This window comes from Sminthopsis crassicaudata, chromosome 1 (genome assembly GCF_048593235.1).
Source record: "Sminthopsis crassicaudata isolate SCR6 chromosome 1, ASM4859323v1, whole genome shotgun sequence".
Taxonomy (NCBI): domain Eukaryota; kingdom Metazoa; phylum Chordata; class Mammalia; order Dasyuromorphia; family Dasyuridae; genus Sminthopsis; species Sminthopsis crassicaudata.
Window position 1 is genome coordinate 130,518,015 of NC_133617.1, and position 19,356 is coordinate 130,537,370.

The window sequence follows — 19,356 nt, forward strand, 5'->3', positions numbered from 1 at the left end:
AAAATCTTAAATAAGATATTAGCAAATAGACTTCAGAAAATCATCCCCAGGATAATACACTATGACCAAGTGGGATTTATACCAGGAATGCAGGGCTGGTTTAATATTAGGCAAACTACTAGTATAATTGACCATATTAATAATCAAGTTAATAAAAACCATATGATCATCTCAATAGATGCAGAAAAAGCATTTGATAAAATCCAACATCCATTCCTACTAAAAACTCTTGCGAGTATAGGAATAAATGGACTATTCCTTAAAATAATAACAAGCAAATATTTAAAACCTTCAGTAAACATCATATGTAATGGCAATAAACTAGAACCTTTCCCTGTAAGATCAGGAGTGAAACAAAGTTGCCCACTATCACCATTACTTTTCAATATAGTACTAGAAACTCTAGCCTCGGCAATAAGAGCCGAGAAAGAGATTCAAGGAATTAGAGTAGGAAAAGAGGAAATCAAACTATCACTCTTTGCAGATGACATAATGGTATACTTAGAGAACCCCAAAGACTCTGTTAAAAAGCTATTAGAAATAATTCAAAGTTTTAGCAAAGTTGCAGGATACAAAATAAATCCACATAAATCCTCAGCATTTTTATACATTACCAACACAATCCAACAGCAAGAGATACAAAGAGAAATTCCATTCAAAATAACGGTCGATAGTATAAAATATTTGGGAATATATCTACCAAAGGAGAGTCAGGAATTATATGAGCAAAATTACAAAACACTTGCCACAAAAATAAAGTCAGATTTAAATAATTGGAAAGACATTCAATGCTCTTGGATAGGCCGAGCAAATATAATTAAGATGACAATACTCCCTAAACTAATCTATTTATTTAGTGCTATACCAATCAGACTCCCAAGAAACTATTTTACTGACCTAGAAAAAATAACAACAGAATTCATATGGAAGAACAAAAGGTCGAGAATTTCAAGGGAAGTAATGGAAAAAAAATTAAATGAAGGTGGTCTAGCTGTACCTGATCTAGAACAGTATTATAAAGCAACAGTCACCAAAACCATTTGGTATTGGCTAAGAAATAGACTAGTTGATCAGTGGCATAGGTTAGGTTCACAGGGCAAGATAGTGAATAAAAATAGCAATCTAGTGTTTGATAAACCCAAATATCCCAAGTCTTGGGATAAGAATTCATTATTTGACAAAAACTGCTGGGAAAACTGGAAATTAGTATGGCAGAAACTAGGCATAGACCCACATTTAATACCACATATTAATATAAAATCAAAATGGGTCCAAGATTTAGTCATAAAGAACGAAATCATAAATAAATTGGAGGAACATGGGATGATTTACCTCTCAGACTTGTGGAGGAGGAAGGAGTTTGTGTCCAAGGGAGAACTAGACACCATTATTGATCACAAAATAGAAAATTTTGATTCCACCAACTTAAAAAGTTTCTGCACAAACAAAACTAATGCAAACAAGATTACAAGAGAAGTAACAAATTGGGAAAACATTTTTACAGTTAAAGGTTCTGAGAAAGGCCTCATCTCCAAAATATACAGAGAATTGACTTTAATTTATAAGAAATCAAGCCATTCTCCAATTGAAAAATGGTCAAAGGATATGAACAGACAATTTTCAGATGATGAAATTAAAACTCTTTCCACTCATATGAAAGAGTGTTCCAAATCACTATTGATCAGAGAAATGCAAATTAAGACAACTCTGAGATATCATTACACACCTGTCAGATTGGCTAAGATGACAGGAACTAATAACGATGAATGTTGGGGGGGCTGTGGGAAAACTGGGACACTGATGCATTGTTGGTGGAGTTGTGAAAGAATACAACCATTCTGGAGAGCAATCTGGAATTATGCCCAAAAAGTTATTAAACTGTGCATACCCTTTGATCCAGCAGTGCTACTACTGGGCTTATATCCCAAGGAAATACTAAAGAAGGGAAAGGGACCTGTATGTGCCAAAATGTTTGTGGCAGCTCTTTTCATAGTGGCTAGAAACTGGAAAATGAATGGATATCCATAAATTGGAGAATGGTTGGGTAAATTATGGTATATGGTTATGGCATATTATTGTTCTGTAAGAAATGACCAACTGGAGGAATACAGAGAGGCTTGGAGAGACATCAACTGATGCTGAGTGAAACGAGTAGAACCAGGGGATCATTATACACTTCAACAATAATACTGTATGAGGATGTATTCTGATGGAAGTGGATATCTTCAACACAGAGAAGAGCTAATCCAATTCCAATTGATCAATGATGGACAGAATCAGCTACATCCAGAAAAGGAACACTGGGAAATGAGTGTAAACTGAGAGCATTGTTTTTTTTGTTTTTTTGTTTGTTTGTTTGTTTTGTTTTGTTTTGTTTTGTTTCTCCTCCCAGATTATTTTTACCTTGTGAATACAATCCTTCCTTTGCAACAACAACAACAACAAAATTCGGTTCTGCACATATATATTGTACCTAGGATATACTATAAGATATTTAATATGTATGGGAATATCTGCCATCTAGCGGAAGGTGTGGAGGGAAGGAGGGGAAAAACTCGGAACAGAAGGGAGTACAAGGGATAATGTTGTAAAAAAAAAATTACCTATGCATATGTACTGTCAAAGAAAATGTTATAATTATAAAAATTAATAAAAAATAGTTTAAAAAAACAAAAAAATAAAAGCAAGAAAATTTGGCATATAGGGATATATGTAATTGCAAAACAAATTGTATCTGAGAGGTATGTAATATATCTAAAAATAAACAAGAAGGAATCTAGGAGGTGTCTCTCTGGAGGGAAGGAGCCAAGTTACAGAATATTCAAGATAGGTTTTACTGAAATGGTACCAGTGGGAAAACTGATATATTTATATTAGACCATTTGATAGGATGAGTGAAAGCTTTCCTCTGAGTTTTGCTGCCTTAAGAGGTGTTAGTGGAATAATGGTGGAACAAATTGTACCTAAGTATGGATTGGTAGAGACTAATGATTCTGATAATGGAACATACTTTATTTCTAAGATTTTAGAAGAAATAATGGGGAGGATTGCAAATTGAATGGCAATTCCATTCACCTGAGCATCTGCTCTCATCAGGGAAAATGAAAAGAATGAATCAGATTCTTAAGAAATGGATTTCATAAATTGATGATAGAGACTAAATTGCCTTGCACAAATGTTTGTCTATTGCTTTGTTAAAGAATTAGAACTGTCCCCTAAAATGGTCTAGCACTTTCACCATATGACATGATGTTTGAATTATTTTATTTAGGAGGAAAAAGGAAAAGACTCTCTTTTGAAACAAAGGATAAATTTTTAAGGAATTACATATTGGCAGTGTCCTAATCTCTTTCAACCTTTAGAAAGCAAGGATTGCTGGCCCAGACAATACCTTTGGAGTTGACTTCCAGAAAAGTGGTTGCTTACTAATTCCTGGAAGAAGCAGAAGAGGAATGACTTTACCAAATGTTATAAATGAGTGAAACTGCAGTGTGGAGGCTAAGAATATCAAGGTTAAAGGACCTATGAAGGAACCTCAAGAATGAACTGCTAAGGATAATTTATAAACTCTAAAATTGACTTTGCACCAGAGCAATAATGAATGTTTTGGTGGGAGGGATGATTAATTGTCCTTAGAGGAATTTTAACAATATTGTATCTGTTATTTATATCTCTAGAAAAGTTTATAGGGCTCCTAGATTGGAGGAAGTTAAATTAACATATTTTAGGATGAAGAAATTATTCATGTTACTTTTGATAGGATTCTTTAATGTAAAATTAGGCCAGTATATTCTATATTCTATGTGAGTTTTTAATTGGTTGTTTTGAGTCATTTAAAAATGTTCCAATCATTTAGGGAGATTCTGACAATAGTGGACTGTGTCTTTGTTCCTTTGTACATTGTCAATAATTGAACATGTTTTTCTATAGATTCCTTATTAACTCTTAAAGCAAAATGGCAATGTTGAATTTAAAATCTGCTACTTAGATATAAAGATAGATGTGAACTTTCTAGGATGAATGTCTTAACTGTTATCAATGTAAGATTATAGTCAATACTTATTCATGATATGAGATCCTTGAGAACTAAATTAACATGAAGCTTTGATTAATGAGACTTGTTATTCAAGATAAAATCTCTTGGGACTGTAGCTGATATTATTTGGAGTTTTGAATTCAGATATGATTGTCTCTTGTATCATCAAGTCAGAAATCCACTACTTGAAAGGAATATGCCACAAGCAACTCAAATGAATGTGATCCTGAATTGTTACAAGTGGGAAGAGTTAGTATCTGGGCCAGTGTGGGAAGGATAGTCTTGGCCACCACTTAAGGTAGGATACTTCAGACTCAGTTTCCCAGTGGTGTTCCTTTGAATAAGAACCCACCTGATTATTCCTGAGTCTGGTTATAAGGTGGAATTGTAATTGCATACAATTATCCAGAGGCAAACTGAGCTAAGGATGCTTTATCTTGGCATATATGTGCTTTCAGGCTGAGGCCTGAAAGACCAGATTTTAATTATAATCAAATTCCTGCTTTTACCCCTTACAGTAAATTTCTTTAATCAGGGGAAGTGGTCAGTAGAATCTATGAACACAATTCAAGTATATAAGAATTTGCAATTTCTTATCTGAAAATATGTGGTCATTATATCCTAAATAAGTGAGTAAATGAATATTTGTCCTAATTATCTATCTGTTGCTAGATGCATAAGTCTGTTTCTTTTAGCATTTCTGTTGTTTCTGACTTTCATGATAGGCATCTTTTTGTGAAGGGTTATTTTCTCTAATTACTGGACACAATGGTTGGGGTGATGGCCCCAGATGGGAGCAGGGGGTAAAGAATCCCAATTTGTAGGCTGAATAGGTTCATTAGACTCCAGGGCATGGTCAAAATAATTACTAACCAGACAACAAAGGCACTGGATTTGTTAGCAAATCAGGCACTCAAACTAGAGAAGCCATACTCCAGCACAGATTGGTATTAGACTATTTGTTGCTTGAAGAAGGTGGAGTTGTGGGAAATTAAATCTACTTGTTGTGTGAAAATTGATGATAATGGACAGATAGTGAAGGAAATTGCCAAAGACATTGGAAAATTGGCCTGTATCCCAATCCAGACCTGGTTCTCACTCTTTAATATCTCTTGGTGGTCTTGGTCTGGAGGCAGCTGCTGGAATCAGGTTCTTTGGTTCCTCCTGATAGCTTTAAGTGGAGACATACTACTCCCTGTCTGCCTTCCCTTTGTGACTCAGCTTATCACAAGGGTCATACAGACATCAGTGGTCAGGATGATAAAAACTGAATAACCTGGAAGAGGAGGTCCAATTAGACTTGGAGTATTAACAGGACAAGGATGGTCCCCAGTAGAGAAAAAAGACAAACCAAATCCAGAGGGATTAGAGACTGAGGACAAGATAATTGAGGAAGTATATCAAAAAATGGTGTGAAAGATCTTCCAAGATTAATAAATAAAGAGGAGGGTTTGCATGTGAAATTGAGTAAAGACTTCTCATAAGAATGTGACCTTGGCCTATGCCTTAATTGTGACTTGAGACTTGGCAAGAAGAAGTATAGCTATAGCTAAAAGCTGCAGATATTTGATTATTTTAAATAAACAAATATTTCCCTCCTGTTCTTCCCCATTCCCCTTTTTCATTAGCATTAAGTACTAAATATGATAAAGAGTGTTATTGACTAGTATTATTTTGTCTTTGAGCAAATTAGAACTCCCCATCCAATGGGAGAAAATGTAGTGGGAAGGCTTCTGCATTAGGATCTATATAATCCTGTGTTTGCAACTTTGTGCTTTGCACTCCTCTACTGACACCTTGTCTATTGGGAGTTGACTTTTCTCATGAGACCATAATAAATCCTTTTTTTACTTTATACCTTGAGAGTCTCTGATTTTAATATCATTATCATTTAATATCAATATTAATTATAATTTAATATCAATATCATTTAATATCATTATCCATGATGAACTTAAAATATAGAAAGAGAAAGAGATATAAGCTGTTTTTATTTTCCTCGGTAGTATATTATTTTTTCAGTTGCAAGCAAATATAGTTTTCAATGTTAATTTTTTTAAGATTTTGGGGTCCAGATTTTTTTCCTCTTCTTCTTTTATCTCTCCTCCAATCCAAGGCAGCAAGTACTCCAATATAGTTTATACATGTACAATCATTTTAAACATATTTCTATATTTGTCATGTTGTGAAAGAAGAATCAGACCAAAAGGAAAAAAAATAAAACACAAGAAAGAAAAAAAACAAACAAAAGATAAAAATACTATGCTTTTGCTTCAATCCACATTCATTCTTTATAATGCTTCCTCTGATTGCTGATGGCATTTTCCATTCCAAGTCTATTGGAATTGTTCAGACATATATTTTTGGTAATGGCTTATGTGGGAAACTGTTTTGTAGTACTGTGTAAATATATAGTGAAATTTGTTTGGGGGGGGGTTAATTTGTTTTTAATTTGCCCAATGGGTGAGATAATGTAGTATGAAGAACAAGTTAAAGATAAGAAAAATATGAATCACTAGGTTTAGAGACAAATTGAATCTAAGTCTTTGACTCCTACTTTCCCTAAAACCAATGAGCATTCCCTCCAGGGGAATGTTCCACACATTTATTTAGCCCTATTCAACAACTACACAACCTGCCATCCCGTGACCCCCACCTGAATATCAGGTCCAGAAGTTTAGCAAGCCTTCTTCCTGATCCCTTTTCCTTTTGTCCTTAACAAGTAATTCATTCCCTTAGGGCAAAGATCTCCCAGACTTCCAAGGCAACAATTAATTAATTTAACAAAGTCATTGAATTAATGTGCTAATTGTAGAAAGCCTTATAAAGTCTCCTCAGGGCCCTCTTTCCTGTTTTACTCATGTGTTTATATAATGAAGGTCTTTGGGAGAAAATAAATAATCATTCCACATTTTCTCTTTTGTCTTAAAATGCCTTGAAATAAAGTCAATAAAATTATAAAAGCAACTATTACTGATCAATTTAATGTAAAATCTCTCTAGCATCAAATGAATATATATATACATATATATATATATATGAACAACATAATTTTCAAAAAAACTTATAAGAATTTTTTTCAATAACGCTTCAAAGGTGTTTAATTATAAGTTGAGGTAAAGAACAACTCAAAAGTTTTAAGCAAGTGACAAACTGAATCTATGAAATATCATTTCTTTAGAACTAAACCTCTCAGAGAGAAGACCTTAAAGGCTATCTTCAAAATTCTTAGTGGAAAAATACTGGTTTGCAGAATACCAACAAAATTTGTGTTTCTAACAGTTACTTCATTGTCAAAAAATTATTGAAGAGAATTTAACCAATTCTCGTTGATTTAGATCACATGAGTATGTGACATGTACAGTGAGAATTTTTCTATCTTCATCAGCTGGTAATGATGTTTATTATCCCTATATAGATGATTTTGAGTCATATCAGAAGATTGCAATATATTCAGACTTAATTGAGTCAGTGCTTTGTGTTACACTTTTGATCTGGACCCTATGATGATTGTGTCAGTGTCAAGCACTTTTGATTAAAGATAAATTCTTCCCTCTTCTATGCCTCATCTGAGATAGATAGATAAAGACGTATAAATATAATCATAGGATTGTTTAATTTAGTTATGCTTCCAGTCACCCAGGCTCAAAACTCAGTGTCTCTCACTCTCTCTCACTCCAGATATACAATCAATTGCTGGCAAATAATTTTAATTCTACCTTCATATCATCAGTCCTGTATGCCCCCTTCTCTGACTCTGCTTCTGCCTGGATGTAGCAGCTTAGACTATAATAATAATATGCTGGTTGATCTATCTATAAAACTCTCTGCACACCAATCAGTCACTTTGTTGTCAAACTAATCTTCCTAAAATGTAGGTCTGATCATATTACCTTCCAACTCATCTAGCCACCTATCATCTCCAGGATAAAATATAAAATCCTTCATTTAGCATTTAAAGTCTTTCATAATCTACCCCCTTCCTAGTTTGTATACTTTCTGTCCTTTATATATTTGATGTTTCAGAATCACTGCCCTCCTTCTACCTCACACAAGATAACCATCTCCTGAATCAGCATCCTTCATATATGGAAAACTCTCACTTCACAATTTTGCCTCTTGGCTTCCCTGGCTTCCCTCATGTCCCAGCTCAAATCCTACCTTCTACAAGAAGCTATTCTTTTTTTTTTTTTGGGGGGGGGGGGGTATATGCAAAATATATTTCAATGAATACTTTTTTTTTTAATTCATTTTTCCAAATTATCCCCTCCCTCCCTCCACTCCCTCCCCCCCATGGCAGGTAATCCCATACATTTTACATGTGTTACAATATAACCTAGATACAATATATGTGTGTATAAATACCATTTTCTTGTTGCACATTAATTTTTAGCTTCCGAAGGTATAATTAACCTGGGTAGATAGACAGTAGTGCTAACAATTTACATTCGTACAAGAAGCTATTCTTAATCCTCAACTCTAATGTCTTTCTCTGAGATTACCCTCAGTTTATTCTCTATAGCCTATTTGTACATATAGTTGTTTTCACAATGTTTTCCCCATAAGACTGTAAGTTCATTGAGGGCAAGAACTTTAATTATTCCTTTTATTTCTATCCCCAGTGCTTAACACCAGTGCTTAGCATCCAAAAGGCACTTCATAAATGACTGGCTGACTTTATTGCTCTGCTTTTGAAGGAAACTTAGATGATTTTAACATTTGCATGAGACATACCTGCATGAAGTAGAGGCTTTTTTGTTGTTGTTGTTATTATTAAAGCTTTTTATTTACAAAGCATATGCATGGGTTATTTGTCCAACACTGACCCTTGCATAACCTTCTGTTGCAAATTGTCCCCTTGCTTCTTCCCACCTCCTCCCCTATCTGGCAGGTAGTACAATACATGTTAAATATGTTGTAATATATGTTAGATCCAATATATGTATGCAAATTTATACAGTAAATCATGTTGTGCTAGAATAATCAGATCAAGAAGGAAGAAAAAGAAAAACTGAGAAAAATGCAAGCAAATAACAACAGAGAGAGTGAGAACGCTATGCTGTGTTCCATACTTTGTTCCCATGGTTCTCTCTCTGGATGTAGATGGCTCTCTTCATCACTGAACAAGTGGAACTGATTTGAATCATCTCAATGTTGAAGAGAGCTACATCTGTCAGAATTGATAATCAATATAGCATTGTTGTTGAAGTATATAATGTTCTCCTGGCCATGCTCATTTCACTCAGCATCAGTTCATGTAAGTCTCTCCTGGCCTCTCTGAAATCATCCTGCTGGTTGTTTTTTACAGAACAATAATATTCCATAATATTCATATATCAGTTTATTCTCCAATTGATGACACCCACTCATTTTCCAGTTTCTGGCCACTACAAAGAGGGCTGCCACAAACATTCTTGCACATGGGTCTCTTTCCCTCCTTTAAGATTTCTTTGGGATATAAGCCCAGTAGTAGCACTGCTGGATCAAAGGTTATATACAGTTTGATAACTTTTTGAGCATAGTTCCAAATTGCTCTCCAGAATGGTTGGATTTGTTCACAATTCCATCAACAACTTATAAGTGTCCCTATTTTTCCCACATCCCCTCCAATACTCATCATTATCATTTGCTATCATTTTAGCCAATCTGACAAGTGTGTAGTGATATCTCAGAGTTGTCTTAATTTGCATTTCTCTGATTGATAGTGATTTGGAACACCTTTTCACGTGGCTACAAATAGTTTCAATTTCTTCATCTGAAAATTGTCTGTTCATATCTTTTGACCATTTATCAATTGGAGAATGATTTGAACTATTGTATATTTGAGTCAACTCTCTATATATTTTAGATATGAGGCCTTTATCAGATCCTTTGGATATAAAAATGTTTTCCCAGTTTATTGCTTCCCTTCTAATCTTGTCTGCATTAGTTTTGTTTGTACAAAAATGTTTTAACTTAATATAATAAAAAGCATCTTCTTTTATGATCAATAATGATCTCTAATTTTTCTTTGGTCACAAATTCCTCCTCCACAAATCTGAGAGGTAAACTATTCTATGTTCTTCTAATTTGTTTATAGTACTATTCTTTATGTCTAGATCATGAACCCATTTTGACCTTATAATGGTATATAGTGTTAGGGATGTGTCTATGCCTATTTTCTGCCATACTAGTTTTCAATTTTCCCAGCAGTTTTTGTCAAATAGTGAATTCTTATGCCAAAAGGTGAGACTTTTCAGTTTGTCAAATACTAGATTGTTAACCCTAACCTATTTTACTAATAAACTAGTCTATTTCTAAGCCAATACCAAATGGTTTTGATGACCACTGCTTTATAATATATTTTTAGATCTGGTATTGCTAAGCCACCTTCATTTGCTTTTGTCTTCATTAATTCCTTTGAAATTCTTGACCCTTTGTTTTTCCAGATGAATTTTGTTGTTATATTTTCTAGTTCAGTGAAATAGTTTCTTGGGAATTTGATTGATATGGCACTAAATAAATAAATTAGTTTGGGGAATATTGTCATCTTTATTATATTTGCTTGATAGGTCAAGCACCTGATATTTTTCCAATTGCTTAGATCCGAGTTTATTTGTGTGGAAAGTGTTTGTAGTTTTGCTTATATAGTTCCTGATTTCCCTTGGCAGATAAATTCCCAAATATTTTATATTATCTACAGTTATTTTAAATAGAATTTCTCTTTGTATCTCTTGCTGTTGGATTTTGTGAGTGATGTATAAGAATGCTGATGATTAATGTGAAATTATTTTGTATCCTGAAACTTTGCTAAAGTTGTGGATTATTTCTAATATCTTTTTAGTTGATTCTCTAGGGTTCTCTAAGTACACTATCATATCATTTGCAAAGAGTGATAATTTGATATTTTACCCATTCATTCTTTAGGATGAGATTATTTATTTTTTGGTCTATTTTTCCCTGGGCCTTTTTCAAATGTAATTTTTATTGCATTGTGATCTGTGTAGAGGGCTGCTGATGGGGGGGGGGGGAACTCTGAGTGAAGTAAAAGACCCTTTAACCCAGTGGAAACCTGCTAAAAAAAAAATCTGGTTAGATTCCCGATTTTCCCTTTGGAATTTCTCACTTCCCTCCCTGAGATGTCGGAAAGATGTGGCCACTTGTGTTCTACTTGAAGCAAAGATACTTACAGCAGGGTGCTTATTCAGTATGATTGATGATATAATGGTTCTCTAGTTCACATATACTTAGTGTGATGTAATGATGTAATCATACTGAGGTATTTAATGGATGAAAGTACTGGAGAGGAGATCTCAAACTCAGACACAGAGAGGAGAGACTCAGACACAAAGGAGATACAGATGATGGAGACAGAAACTAAGATGCTTCTGGTGAGTATCCTGCCTCCTTCACTCCTCCACTAAGACCAAGGACTTGAGCTAGTTCTGAGGTCCTCCAGAGATCTAGTAAGGATGGTATATTTTGGCATCCCAGTGTGGGGGTTCTAGAAAGCAATAGTACATTTTGTCACCCCAACTTAGGGCTCTAGAAAGCACTACAGATCTGAAAAAAAATGCATTTACTATTTCTGCTTTTCTGCATTTGATTTTGAGGTCTTTATATCCTAATGTATGATTAATTTTTGTATAGATTCCATGAACTGCTGAGAAGAAAGTATACTCCCTTCTGTCTCCATTCAATTTTCTCCAAAGATCTATCATATCTAGTTTTTCTAGAATCCTATTTAACTTCTTATTTATTTTGTGGTTTGATTCATCTAGCTCTGAGAGAGCAAGATTGAGATCTTCTATTATTATAGTTTTCTGTCTATTTCTTTTTGCAGCTCTCTTTACTTCTCCTTTAGGAATTTTGATGCTACACCACTTGGTACATATATGTTTAATATTGATATTGCTTCATTATCTATGGTACCCTTTAGCAAGATATAGTTTCCTTCCTTATCTGTTTTAATCAGATCAAGTTTTGCTTTTGCTTGAACTGAGATAAGAATGGCTACCCCTGCTTTTTTTTTTTTAACTTTACCTGAAGCATAATAGATTCTGATCCAATCTTTTACCTTTACTCTGTATATATCACTGATTTAAATGTGTTTCTTGTAAACAACATATTGTAGAATTCTGGCTTTTAATCCAGTTGACTATCCACCCCATTCAAATTTACAGTTAAAACTACTAATTCAATATTTCCTGCCATCTTATTTACCCCAAATTATACTTTTCTCTTTCCTTTTCCCCTTTCCCTCCTCCCCAGTATTTTAGTTATGAACACTACTTGCCTCAAGCTGTCCTCCCCCTTTAGAGACCCTCCCCCTTTCTTATACCTTTCCCCTACTATTTCTCTATTCTTTTCTATTTAGCCTACCGATTCCCTTTTCCTCTTTCCCCTCCCACTTTTCTATAAGATGAGAGATGTTTCTTGGTGAAACCAAATATGTCTAATATGCTTTCTTTGTGCCAAATCTGATGAGAGTAAAATTCACACAATAGTCATCATCCTCCCTTATTTCCCTCAATTATAATATACTTTCTTTGCTTCCTACTGAAATGTAATTTCCCTCATTTTACCTCCAGTATTCCCCATTTTTTTCTGTTACAATCCCCTTTCCATCTCTCGTTTCTTTTTTATATTATAACAGTAAAATCAGATTATATATGTACTCTCAATATATACCCATACCAGAAATACAGTACTCAAGAGTTTTTTTTTTTTTTTTCCAATACCTTTTTATGCTTTTCTTGAGTTCTATATTTGGAGGTCAAAATTTTTGTTTAGCTCTGGTCTTTTCATCAAAAACAAATGGAATTCACCAGTTTTATTGAATGTCCATCTTCTTCCCTGAAAGAAAATGCTCAGTTTAGCAAGTTAATTTATTCTTGGCTAAATTCCAAGAACCTTTGCCTTTCAGAATATCAAATTCTAGGCCCTTCAATCCTTTAATGTAGAAACTGCTAGGTCCTAAGTAATTCTTATTGTGGCTCCTTGGTATTTGAATTGTTTCTTTCTGGTTGCTTATAATACTTTTTTCTTGCTCCGATAGTGCTGAAATTTAGTCACAATATTTTTTGGGGTTTTAAATTGGGGATCTCTTTCAGGAGGTGTTTGATGAATTCTTTCAATTTCTATTTCTATGATATCCGGGCAATTCTCTTTGATGATTTCCTGAAAGATAGTGTCTAGGCTTTTTTTGTTTGTTTGTTTTTCATCATGTATTTCAGGGAGTCCAATAATCCTTAGATTATCTCTAGTACATCTATTTTCAGGTTGGTTGTTTTCTCAATTAGGTATTTTACATTTTTTCTATTTTTTTCATTTTTTTGTTTTGCTTGACTGATTCTTGTTGTCTTATTGAGTCACTCATTTCCATTTGTTCAATTCTGAATATTAGTGTGTTATTTTCTTCCTTTCCTTTCCTTTTCATTTATTTATTTATTTATTTTACTTCTTTTTGCATTTGTCCAATTTTATTTTTAAATGAGTTGTTCTGTTCCATGGAATTTTTTTTTTCCAATTCACAAATTCTGGTTTTTAAGGAGTTATTTTCTTTTTCCATTTCATAAATTCTGTTTTTCTGGGAGTAGCTTTTTTTTCCCCATTTTATCAAATTTACCTTTTAATAAGTTATATGCTTTTTCTATTTCATTAAGTCTATTTTGTAGTAAATTTTCTTTAGATAGTTTCTGTGTTGCTTTTTCCAGACCTCTTGAAAATTCTTTATTTCCTTTCCCCATTTTTCTTTTAGCTCTCTTTTAAAATCCTTTTTAATTTCTTCTATGAGAGCCTTGTGTTTTGGGGATCAGGTTATATTGCCATTTGGGGCTTCATCTGGAGACAATCTGCCTTTAGTCTCCTCAGTTTTTGAAATCTGTTCTCTTTCATCATAAAAGCTATCAATCATTACAATGCTCTTTACTTTTTTACTCATTTTTTTTTAAGTTAAGGTCTGCCTTTAGAGAGTGGGAAGTTTTCCAAGCAGCTGTGCTGGGTCAGTGCTGATTCACTCCTGGTGTTGGTGGGCATGGCCAGGTCCCAGTGAAAGTTTGTGTTTTGGGGTTCACTATTGATCTTTTGTGTTTGTGTTGGATTTTTGATAACTTCTCTGCTGATCTACTGGTTTGCAACCATGGCAAAGTGTCTAACACTGCTGTAGATTCCTGTAGATTCCTCCCCATAGATTTTCTGCCACAGGGAATCTGCAATCCTGGTGGAGTGAGCAACACCCCAAGGCTCTGCAGTGTCTACCCTTGTGTTTGTGGTCAGCTGTTTGTGTTAAGCTTCCTCCCTCCCATTTCCAATTGAAACAGACCTTTTCTGGCAATCTTTGAAATTATCTTCTGCTGAGAATTTGTTGCTCCCCAATATTTGTGGGACCACTCTGCTGGTGCAGAGTTATTTCAGAGGCTGGATTTTGTAATTATTGTGAAGGTTGTAAAGAAGGTCCGAGAGAAACATGTGTCATCTCTGCCATTTTGGCTCCGCCCTCAGAAGTCCCCTGAAGTAGAGTTTTTAGAAGACCCTTTATCCCTTTTTTTAAATAATCAAATAACAATAAACACAGTAGGATCTTATATTCTCTCCACATTTTAAAAGAAAGATGCCATCTGCTGTAGAATATCATTTGCAAAAACTTGCCTGCTTTCTTCTCAACTCCTCATCAAGGATGTCCTCAAAGCAAGTCTAAATAATTCTTATGAGGATTTTGTCAACATAAAAAAAAATTGTCATAAGGTTTGCTACCTACTCTTGCTTGCCAATTTTTGCTATAAATCTAATCATTTAGTACTTTCTCTTTTTCTAATTATTTGAAAATGTAATCCCTCAATCCTCTAAACATTGTGTCATCTCTTTCGCAAGGACCTCCTCTGTGTATGCTTGGTTTTATCCAGCTGTTCTGTGTGAATTTTTAAAATTGCTATTTTAATTTCCTCATTAAACATGCTAGGGACTCCAATGATAGAGTCTAAGTGAAGTGGCTTCAGTATCACTGATGAAGAAAATTATTATAGAATGCTTATGGGTCTGTTTAATTTTTGTTTTCTTCTTTTTAGTGTCATTGTCAAATATTTTTAAGATGATATGACTTAATTAGTCATATTAATTAGGCTTAATATCAAACTTTCTGTCAAGTGATTCTCCCTCCCCTGTTTTTCACTATTTTATGAAATAATACATATGATTTCTATAATTTCTCTCCACAAGATTTTGAAAATGAATTTAATATTTAAACCAGTGTTGCCTTTGGCTGCCAAACCTCTCCATTTAAAAAGGAGACAGAATATTTTTTGCTCTAGACTTCCTTTTAATAAATCTATAAGAGATAGTAGCAGTCCTTGTCCATATTGAGATACATGTAAATTCTTGACAGATGGGCCTATTATATTTGTTCTTTGCATTCCTAACACCTTATAAAATTATTTGTGCATAATAGGAGGTAAATAAACGATTGTTGAATTAAATTTTGTCTGTTCTCTTTTTGGGGGGGGCAGTGGAGGTGGGAGTGGACAATAGGTTATAACTTGTTTAAAATAAATCACATTGGAACCATTTTAATCACATGCCATATTTACTAAAGCTTCTTTCTAATTTGATATTGAACTTTATTTTTAGTCTAACAACTTAGTGGTCTGTGGGTAGTACCCAGAAAGATGATTCAGAAATGATTACCGTATAAATAGAAAATGATTCCCTTTCTGTTACAATATTGCTAACTTCTCACATGTATTATAAGAGAGAGAATATTTGGTGCTCACTATGACCAGTGCTTCCAACTCTGTTAATGGAAAAAAAAACTATTTGTCATCTATAATTGTAAGGTTTTTGTGTATTTTTGAAACATTCAGCTTCTTTTGTTTCTTGACTTGGAGCTGTATCTTATAATATATTTTTCATTGTCTTAAGGCTTTGAAGTCATCAAGTATTTATTAAATATATATGTCAATTTAATTTGGAGACTTTTAATGAGTTCTTCTTAGAAATTTTCTGCTTATCCTTTGACACAGATGTTGGCACATACATTGCAATTATATGTATGATGAACATTTTGCTTATTCATTTTGAGCTCTGCACAAACAGTTGACCAAGTATCTCGTGAAATTATGGTTTCCCCCCCAACCTATAGAGCCATGATCATTATAACTCTTTGATTTATTTCTCCAAGGAGAACCTGTGAGCCATTGGTCTATTTGGCTGCAACTTCCTTTACAACTTCAAGGTTCACTTGGCCTTAGAATGCCTATATTGATATGCTTCCATCATGTCAAATTACATTTAACCTCCCTTCAAGTCAAACATATACCAATGAAAACAATACAAATTATCACCTCATCTATAAAACTTGCATACAAATCAAGTGAGCAAAAATAATTTTTAAAAATAAAGTAATTTTGGCATGTTGTAGAAAATCTGTTGGGACAGGAATAAACAATAAGGCCAGGCATTGTGCTGAGCATTTTTAAAAAAATATTATCTTACTTACTCTTTGTCATAACAATTCTATAAATATGTATAAATATAATATATGTATATATATATAACATATATTATATATGTATAAATATAATATAAAATCCTATGGGTTTTATTATTATCTTTATTCTTTACAATTAAAGAAACTAAGGCAGAGATTTAATGACTGGTCCAGGGTCACACAGATTGTATTTGTGACCATATATGAACTAAGATCTGCCTGTTTCTAGATCTAGCCCTCTATCGACCATGCTACTAGTTGCCTCTATGTAGAGCTTTATTGCCAAAAGAATTGAAAATTTATACAATTGTTGTTGGGGGAGGGGAAAGGGTGGAAATTGGAGAATAAGCAAGCAAAATTTAGCAAAATCCAGTACAATAGAATTCAACCAAAGCCAACAAACTTTTTAGTCCTGACTTTGTACAAGACACTGTGCTATAAACTGAGGGAGAAGAAAAAAAGAGAAAAAATTCCTGACCACAAAGAGCTTACATTTCCTTGGGGATATAACACAAAAACAGATATTTATGCATGATTAGTTGAGGGAAAAAAAAAAAAAAAACATTGTCACTTATAGAGAGCAGAAAAAGCTCTTAGGAATGTGGCACTGAGCTTCTTAGAGGAAGTCAGAAAATCTGAGAGGCAAAAGTGAGGATGGATTGATTCTCAATATGGAGGAACAACAAAGTCACGAGAGCAAATGGTAGAATTCCAAGTTTGGGGAACAATAAAAAGATCAGCTTGGATAAAACATCAAGTATATGAAGGATAGTACTGCAAAATTAACCTGAAAAGGTAATCTGGAGCCTTATTACAGAGTTTAAAATGCCAAGCTCACTAGTTTATGTTTTAATCTAGAATAGAAAATTATTAGAGGTTCTTCTGTGGCATAGAGACATTGTCATATGTGCCTTAGAAAAATTCTTATTGTACTTTTGCGGAGGATTGACTGAAGAAGGAGGTACTACAAGTTGGAACTCAAATTGGAAGGTTGTGAGAAGTGATAAGTGTCTGAAATTGGATGGTGGCCACATGAGGAGCAGAATAATAAGGAGATAGATGTAATAGTTATTATGGAGATAGCATTAATAGGATTTGGCAACTGACTGGACGTGGGAAAGTGAGACAGAAGAGTTAAGGGTAACTGAGGTTCCAAGCCTGGGTGAATGGAATGATGGTTTAGGAGACTTTTAGAAATAGTTAGCCTAAGAAACCTATGGAACATTTCGTTTAAGATGTCAAATAGATATTTGGGAATGGAACTCAGGAGAATTATGAGGTTTGATACAGCATTTTGGGAGTCATATGCTAATTAAACCTATGATGAGATCACCAAGAGAGAAAGTAGATAAAGATAAGATAAAAGGTTCCAGGAGAGAGTCTTAGGGCCCACAGTTAGGAGGCAAGCATGTAGGTATGAAAGATTCCACCTTCTTCAGGATACCTTTCTCAGGTCTCAGTCTTCTTCCCCACCTCAACTAGTCTCTTAGGTTCTTTTAAGCTGGAGTTCTATGACAGATTATAATCCTATCATCCTTTAGAAACTTTACATCTAATTGAAGACACTAAATTTACACAAGTGAAACAACATAAAAACAATATCAATGGTGTGTATATATATATATATATATGTATATATATATATATATATATTGATAAAATTACAAAATACAAAGGGTATTATACTGTTAGTATTTAAATTAGAAGAATGGTAGTGGGTCATCAATGGAGTAGGTAATCACTTCAGCCATATTTTAAAGGATATGGATACTGGCAAGGAGGAAAATGGAAGCTATCCCAGTTATTATTAGCAATTATAGAATTTGGTTTGATCTGAAGGCATCTTAGTATTTCCTTCTAAAGATGAAATAATTAAAGTTCACTGAGGTTAAATGATTAGCTTAAATCACAGAGTCCATGCAGAGGCAGGCTAAATCACTGCAGCAGGTTCTTTCCACTCTGTCACAATCCACAGATTATTACATTTATTCTCTTTTTGCAGAGCTTTAAAGGACATTGTGTAATGCTTAATCCAATAGAAGCACAGTGCCTTAGCAAATTGGGTACTGGCCTTAAAACTACTCCCTTTTATGTCATAGTGAATGGAATGTACTACCGTTGAGTCAGGAAGATCTCAATTTGATTCCTGACTCAGCCTTAATAGCCATGTTACCCTGTGGTAGTTTTTAAAGTCTGTTTCCTTATATATAAAATGAAGATAATAATAATAGCACTTAATTTCACAGGTGTGTTGTGTACTTAATAAATACTAAAGTGCTACTTGGATATTATTATTATTATATTCATGATGTAGTGGATAGAGTTCTGAGTTTGCAGTTAGGAAGGTTCTAGACAAATAACTTAATCTATCCTTCTTTTAAGCTGCTCTCTAAAACTGCAATACATTTGCATTACTACTAAGAATTCATCAGGGGAGAATTTAGCATGATAGAGAAAAACTTAAAATTGATAAACACTTTACAACACTATCAGTATTGTTTTATAGTAACCTATAGAATTTATTTTTTCTTAAAAAAGATGAATATTGGTGTGCATAGCAGGAATTGGAAATGAAACAGAAACTTAAGAGTCTAAGGACAGAGGCTTTATATATAAGGTATTTATAACTAGTAGTATTATCAGATTCATCTACTCAAATTGATAAGATGAATTGCCCTTGGACTTCTTTATAAGAAAAATACTTTAGACCTATTCTACTTCTCTACTTATGCACAAGAAAAAAAAAAACAACAAAAAAACAAAACTGGAGTTTGCATAAGGGAAGTAATTTTCCTAAAATTAAATAGATAGTAAGAGCTGACAGGAACTCCCTCTCAAATGTTCAAACAAGTCCAGA